Source organism: Papaver somniferum, chromosome 2 (assembly GCF_003573695.1).
Source record: "Papaver somniferum cultivar HN1 chromosome 2, ASM357369v1, whole genome shotgun sequence".
Classification (NCBI taxonomy): Eukaryota; Viridiplantae; Streptophyta; class Magnoliopsida; order Ranunculales; family Papaveraceae; genus Papaver; species Papaver somniferum.
The window spans coordinates 49589430-49597067 of record NC_039359.1 but is presented as its reverse complement, the minus strand read 5'-3'; positions in this window follow the sequence as shown (position 1 = coordinate 49597067).

The window sequence follows — 7638 nt, the reverse complement described above, 5'->3', positions numbered from 1 at the left end:
GGAGGCGAGTGATGAGCTACTTCGTGCAAAAGCTGCATAGTAGGGTGCCCGAGATGCTCTTGAGCAAGCGCAACAAGAGCTATCCTCAATCTGATGCACTCTTTACTTTTTATCTTATGAACAATTTCATCTTTTGCGGCCAATATAATTTTAATTCGGGTTGTTGTATTGCTTCTCTTTTGTTTTAGACTCGTTGACGTTGGTTTTTAAGTTGATTGTGCGGGATTCCTATTATGCTTTGTTATTTATTGTTTTGATAACCTCAAGCCATAGATGATTGTTGTTTATCTATTTCTGAACGGGCTTTTCCTCCTTAAAACGGTTTCCGCGCTTGTTCGCTCCTTTGATATTCCTGGTGTATTGAAGCGCTTGCTCCTTCTAAGATGCCCATGATTTACCATGGTCGAGAGGATGCAATAGAAGCAACTCGCAATCAAAGGTTCCCAGCAAAATGAAGGGGCTCGCTGACTTGGCTAGTGAGGTCGATTATGCATTGGCTACTGCTACATATCAGCATGAGGAAGCGCTTTTAATGGTGCAGTCCGTAGATGCAGACATTTCTCATTGTCGCGTGTTACTATCAGACGACTTGTTGTCGTTGGTTTTATTCTATGTAATGTATTTCATTTTGTCTGCCTCCCTTCTCTCCCTCTTTTGTGAGGGTTTAATTAAGGATATACTTATTCCATCCCTTCTTTTAACAGGGTTGCTGGGTAGGAATTTGTGATAAAGCGTATTGACCCTCACCCCCTCCCCCTCTCTCATTTTTTTTAGCGGGGGAAGCGGGATATGTATGTTAGGCGCGCTTACTCTCCCTTGTGATTTACTCAATGGGGGTCGGGGCGGGGTGTATGTTAAACGCGCCCACTCCCCCCTTTGTTTTTCTCAACAGGGAACTGGGAGGGCGGGATGTATGTGGAACGCGCCTACTCCCCCTTTTGGTTTTTCTCAACAGGTAACTGGGAGGAATGTATGTATGTTAAACACGCCTACTCTCCCCTTTGTTTTTCTCAACAGGGAACTGGGAGGGGGGGTGTATGTTAAACGCGCTTACTCCCCCCTTTGTTTTTCTCAACAGGGAACTGGGAGGGCGGGGTGTATGTGGAACGCGCCTACTCCCCCTTTTGTTTTTTCTCAATAGGTAACTGGGAGGGAGGGATGTATGTTAAACGCGCCTACTCTCCCCTTTGTTTTTATCAACAGGGAACTGGGAGGGAGGGGTGTATGTTAAACGCGCTTACTCCCCCTTTTGTTTTTCTTCTTGGTTAACCGGGTGCCGTTTTACAATACTGTGTCTTTTTAGTTAGTTTGCGTACCCGATCGGGTGCCATTGGCGTTCCCGCAGCCTTTAAGAAATTTGTCAGTCAATCGGGCGCTATTAGCGTCCCTGCAACTCTTAGTGAATTTGTCGGCCGATCGGGCGCCATTGGAATTCCCGCGGACTTTTGTCAGTCGATCAGGCGCCATTGGTATTCCTGTAACCTTTAGTAAATTTGTCAGCCGATCGGGCGCCACTGGACTTCTCGCGGCCTTTTGTCAGTCGATCGGGCGCCATTGTCATTCCCGCAACCGTTTGTCAGTCGATCAGGCGTCATTGGCATTCCTGCAACCTTTAGTAAATTTTTCAGCCGATCGGGCGCCATTGGCATTCCCGCGATTTTTTCAGTCGATCGGGCGCCATTGGCGTTCGCGCAACCTTTTGTCAGTCGATCGGACGTCATTAACATTCTGTAACCTTTTGTCAGCAGATCAGACGTCATTAATGTTCCGTGACCTTTTGTCAGTCGATCGGCATCCATCGGATTTCCCGCAACCTTTTGTCAGTCCACCGGACGTCATTAACGTTCCACAACCTTTTGCCAGCCGATCGGACGTCATTAACATTCCGCGACCTTTTGTCAGTCGATCGGGCATCGTTGGCGTTCCCGCAACCTTTTGTCAGTCGATCGGACGTCATTAACGTTCTGCAACCTTTTGTCAGCCGATCGGACGTCATTAACATTCCGCGACCTTTTGTCAGTCGATCGGGCGCCATTTGCTTTCCCGCAACCTTTTGTCAGTCGATCGGACGTTCCGCGACCTCCCCTCATCACTCGAGAGATTTTTTTTGAAAAAGATATTAAAAATTATATATATATATATATATAAAAAAGATATTACAGATTATTATTATTATTATTTTTTACCCGTTGTTTACTATCATGCTCTTACATTTATCTCATCGGCTTCCTTTATTCTTAATGACGCGGGAAAGGGTCTCGCTCGATCATTTGTATTGCTGCCTCAAGCTCTCCACACTCACGTTTCCTTTCGAATATGCTTCTTATCGCGAGACGTTCCACTGTCGTATGTCCAATTCTCCTATGATAATGAAAATACTTCGCAGCGTCCGTATTCATTTTATTGACATCCACCACTGTCGGCGGAAATTGAACCTCACCCTCGGCTACCCACTGATTGAGGATCCGAACAGTCTTCTCTCTTCCATATGGTAGTAAAGGAGGAGACGATCTCGAATCCCTTCTAATCCATCTGTTTTTCCTTTGGGGAAGGTCTCCATCTCCTTGTTGTGGGCTTCCGCTTCCCTATTTGTTGTTAGTATTGTAGGGTATTACGGATGTGGTACTTATAATATGACGCCAGTTAACATCTGCGGGTAACTCTTCCATGCAGTCGGCGATTCTTTCAGCAGCTTCCTCTAGTTCGACGAAGGTTTGAAATCTGAAGTTGATCAAACTCCCTTTGAAGGACTGAATCATCCTCATACACATATTTCCACGAGTGCTTCTTCACTAATGTCTTCATGACAATCTAGTGTCGTTCGTTGGAACCTTGCTATATATGTCCCTATTTCTTTACTTGTCCTATGTCCTCTTTTGCTCAGGTCTATGGACGTAACTTTCCGCGTGGCTGAATAGAATTTTCCCATAAACATCGAGTACATAGTGGGCCAAGAATCGACGCTTTCTTTTTTTAAGTTATCGTACCAAGTAAAGGCTATTCCTGCCAGTGATTTGTGGAATTCTCTCAAACACAGTTTCTCATCAGAAATTCTATCATTCATGGTCGAGAGTAAACGGCTGACATGTTCCTGTGCGTTTCCCTGTCCATCGTAAGTTTTAAACTTGGGAGAAACATAACCCTCGGGGTACTGATATTCCCGGATACTTAAGGGACATGGGTTGTTTGTTTGCTGGTGGTTATCTTGCTTCGTGATATGATACCTATGCTCCAGGTACTCCGCCATTTCCTCTTGTGTGATTACTGCAACCTTGGTATTCTGGTGTTTTTCCGCTTCGGTTGCTTCCCTAGGAGCACTTTAGCCTGCAATCACGGCATGGGCTATCCATTATTCCAATGCTTTTCTCTTCTGCAATCGCTCTTCTAATTCTTTATGAATACCTTGGATGCCCGGGGTTACAGGTCTTGATTGTCGAACCATTTGTGCACCTTCTTTGCGCGTGGCATTTTGGTGAGCGTCTTCAGATCGTTGGTCTGCGCTTTGATGTGGTGTTTCTTCCTCGCTATCCCCTTCTTCTATGATGACCTCGTCGAGGTCAACAGGGCGGTTAGTTGATTGATTTCCTACCGCGCCAAGATTACTGTTATTTGGCTGCATCATGGTAGGCTAGGCACGAGCCTCCGGGTGTGGTCGCTAAATGTTAATACCGTAATTCTCGTTACGTTCTACCCGTCCTAATCTACCAAGATGACCTCACTTTCTTAGAATGGTATGAGAGAGTTGTCTTTCCATTGTACCTTGTCCTTCCTTATATAGACTTTCCAAAAGCCCCCCTTCTTTTATGATACCTTTTCATGTGTCTTAAACCTCCTTAATTACTGCTAACGCCATCTCTTTCCTAATATGACCTCCTTCTTCCTTATTAATTCCTCGGTTGTCCCCTCCAACTCATGGATACTTCCTTGGTGGACTTGGGCCTTAGTCCCCAAGTCCCCATGTCTCATATGTGGCTTTTTCCCTCTTTGGGCACCCTCACCTAGTTTAAGGGTAAATATTTTTCAGGTATCAACAAACAACTCTTTAACTAGTTTCATTTGAGTTATTTTAACTAGTTATGGTTAAGATGAACAAGGTTGATATGAGAGTGATCATATGGCTAACTTCAGTTAACTATTGTTGAGCCATAATGGTGTACACGTTTAGGTATGGTTAGATAAACCTAAATGAGGGTACATTTCATTTGTGCTAACAAGCTAAGTTCGATCTAACGGTTGAAAGATATTAGCTTGGTTGAATCAGATTTTTCATATAACGGTGAATATTGAATGCTTTGTCACCAAGGTTACTTAGATTGCAAACCATGATTTGAAAACTATATAAATGAGAACTCTAGCAACCGGGAAACCTAATCACCACACTTCTGTGTGTCATTAGTTTCATAGATAGAGTTGATTCTCCTTTAACCTTAGGTTTCTCACGAGACCCTGTAGGTTAACGACTTAAAGACTTCATTGGGATTGTGAAGCCAGACCCAACTATTTTCTCTGTAGTTGCATGATATGATCTTGCTGTTTCTATCGTGTTGAGTATAATTGTAAAAATTGACTCGATATTTATATCTCCGATACGCAATATATAAAAGTAGTCACAAACACCTTCGTCTCGTCGTTTGTGATTCCACAATATCTTGTTTCGTTAATCGATTAAGATTATTGTGAGGTGATTGATAATACTATGATGTTCTCCGGGTATATAAGTCCAGTTTATCAATTGGTTCATGTTCACCTTAATTTATCAAAAGACGGAAATAAAAACTCTTGGGTATTTCTGTGGGAGACAGATTTATTCAATCTATAGACTTTTCTGCGTGAGACAGATTTGTTTATCAAGTCTTCGACTTTGGGTCATAGCAACGCTTGGTTGTGGGTGAGATCGGCTAAGGGAATCAAGTGCGTAGTATCCTGCTGGGATCAGAGACGTAAGGAACGCAACTGTACCTTGAATCAGTTTGAGATTGATTAGGGTTCAAATACAGTTCAGTCCAAAGTTCATTGGTAGTAGGCTAGTGTCTGTAGCGTCTTAATACAGTGTGGTGTTCAAAGCTGGACTAGCTCCCGGGGTTTTTCTGCATTTGCGGTTTTCCTCGTTAACAAAATTCTGGTGTCTGTGTTATTTCTTTTCTGCATTATATTTTGTTATATAATTGAAATATCACAGGTTGTGCATTATATCGATCAATTTGGAAATCCAACCTTTGGTTGTTGATTGAAATTGATTGATCCTTGAACATTGGTCTTCGGTACCGTTCAAGTTACTTCTCGTATATTCAATCGAGGTCGCAAATTTCTATTTGCTGATTGCAAATTTAATTAGGAGTTAGAGATATAAACTCTTGTATATACTTTTCTCTAGATTGATTCTAACTGTCTAGTTGATTCTCTAGAAAGTATATCGGAGTAAGTCCTCTCATATTTCCAAACGAATTGTTGGTTGTGGTTGTTAGACCCCCGCATTTTCAATTGGTATCAGAGAACGAAAACACATTAAAGACCTTATAAGTCTGTGTTTGTAGCGATCTGATATGGACAAAAGTGTTATCTCTATAAACGTACCACCAGTCTTCGATGACTCAAATTACTTATGGTAGAAAATTGTGATGCGTGCCTTTCTTCAAGCGCGTGATTTTCAATCATGAGTTTATGTAGTTAATGGCTATGATTCTCCCGTTGTTGCAGTAGGAGATGCGACCATTACAAAGGGTATTGGTGCATATGACTCTACTGAGATTCTTGTTGAAAATAAAAATTCCAACGATTTGAAGCAATCATTCATGCCATTACCCCAGATCTTCAGCACCATGTGACTACGTGCACTCGGTCTAAAGTTGCTTGGGATATCTTAGAAACCGTATTTGAAGGAATACAGTGAAAAAGAAGCCAGACTTCAAAACCTAATTTCTGATTGGGAAAGCCTTCGTATGGCAGATGAAGATTCATTTGATGAGTTTAATCACAAAGTGTCTTAAATTGTTAATGCATTTTTTGCGTTGGGTAAGACTATTCCTGAAAAGGAAACTGTGATGAAAATTCTCAGATCACTGCCATCTAGATACGACTCTAAGAAGTATGCCATCGTTGAGGGAAATAACCTTGATACTCTTAATTTCCAGAAATACTTTTGTTGGAAAAATTAAAATACTTGATCATGATCAGATTACAGTCAGAACCTCTGCGTTCAATGTTGTGACCCTTCCAAGTGAGGCTTCTAACTTGTCATGGGATGATGAATGTTGTTCTAATCACCTTGATACTAAAAGATCACTGATTACACAAAAATATCAAGGATATTGTGAAGAGAAGAAAAAGATCTGAGGGATTATCTTCTCTCTCTATTTCTCCTGATGATTCAGTTCAAGAGAAAGCATCTCAGTGTCCAAACGTTTTACATACTGATGAAGTACGCACAAAATTTTCAGCTTTCTCGGCAGAAATTCCCGTTAACTCGAATTCATGTTCTGAATGCGAGTCTGACACTGAGATCCTAGATTTCCTGGACAATTCTGAAGAAATTCACCAGGAAATATTCAACTGAAAGATATGTTGAAGAAACTTGAATCATCACTTCAGGTGAAAAATCTTGAGATTGACTGTCCTAATGATGAATTCACCATCACCCTATTTCTAAAAGAAAAAAAGATTAATTCTCTCAAGTGTGACCTGATTAATGATTTTTTCGTGGGTTGTAGTAATGAGGTTCAAACCCTCGGACTTGTGAAGATTAAATTTAAAGATTTGATAAAATTATATATACAAAAATATTAACAATGGGTGCGAGAGGTAACCAAGACACTAGATTCCACTATTATGCAAAATTGAATGATAAATATTTCAATTCTTAAGTCCTTGCGAGTGCGTTCTTCGTGTTCTTGGTGTTCTTCATCATCATCATCAGCAGCAACAGAGTTTCATCAACTCTTGATTTCTGCTTCTCTGGACCTCCTCTCGACCCCAAACTCTCGAAACCCTTTCTCTGACCTCCAAGGACCCTAATTAAACCCGAAGGATGCATCGAATCTCCTCCATAACTCCACAAATCCTCGGCAGTGAAAGAAAATATTTTCGGATATTTTCTTTCCTGTTTTAGCTTTTCACGCGTTTTCTCTGGTCCAGCACGCTCCAATTCGACTTATTCACGCCTCAACACTCTTCCAACGCCAGCAGAACTCCCCCATGCACACAAGAACTTCAATTTTTCTCGTGTTACAGTACACGTGCTCTGTTTTGGGTGTGTGAATCATACCGAAAATTCCAGCCAAATTTGATCGATCATGTCACCCATACTATGTTCCTTAACCTATATCACATCTCTATACCAAATTTCAGCCACTGAATCGACCCATAACCCCTTCATTTTGACGATCGAAATTCTGCCAGAACTGTTTAGAAATTTCCCGCCAAAATCGTTTCAAATGGGGAAGAAACTGGTATCCCCCTATCCAGAGTAGGGTTCGAATAGCATCTTCATTGGGGGTGACCTGGGGGTGCCCCTTAGTAATTAGGTTACCCCTTATCCAAAAGCGAGAGTCTGAATAACACTTGTCCTCCGGGTGCCAAAATCAACTTTTCGAGCCGAATTTTCCAAAAATGTTTATTTCCTAAAAATACATAAAAACACAA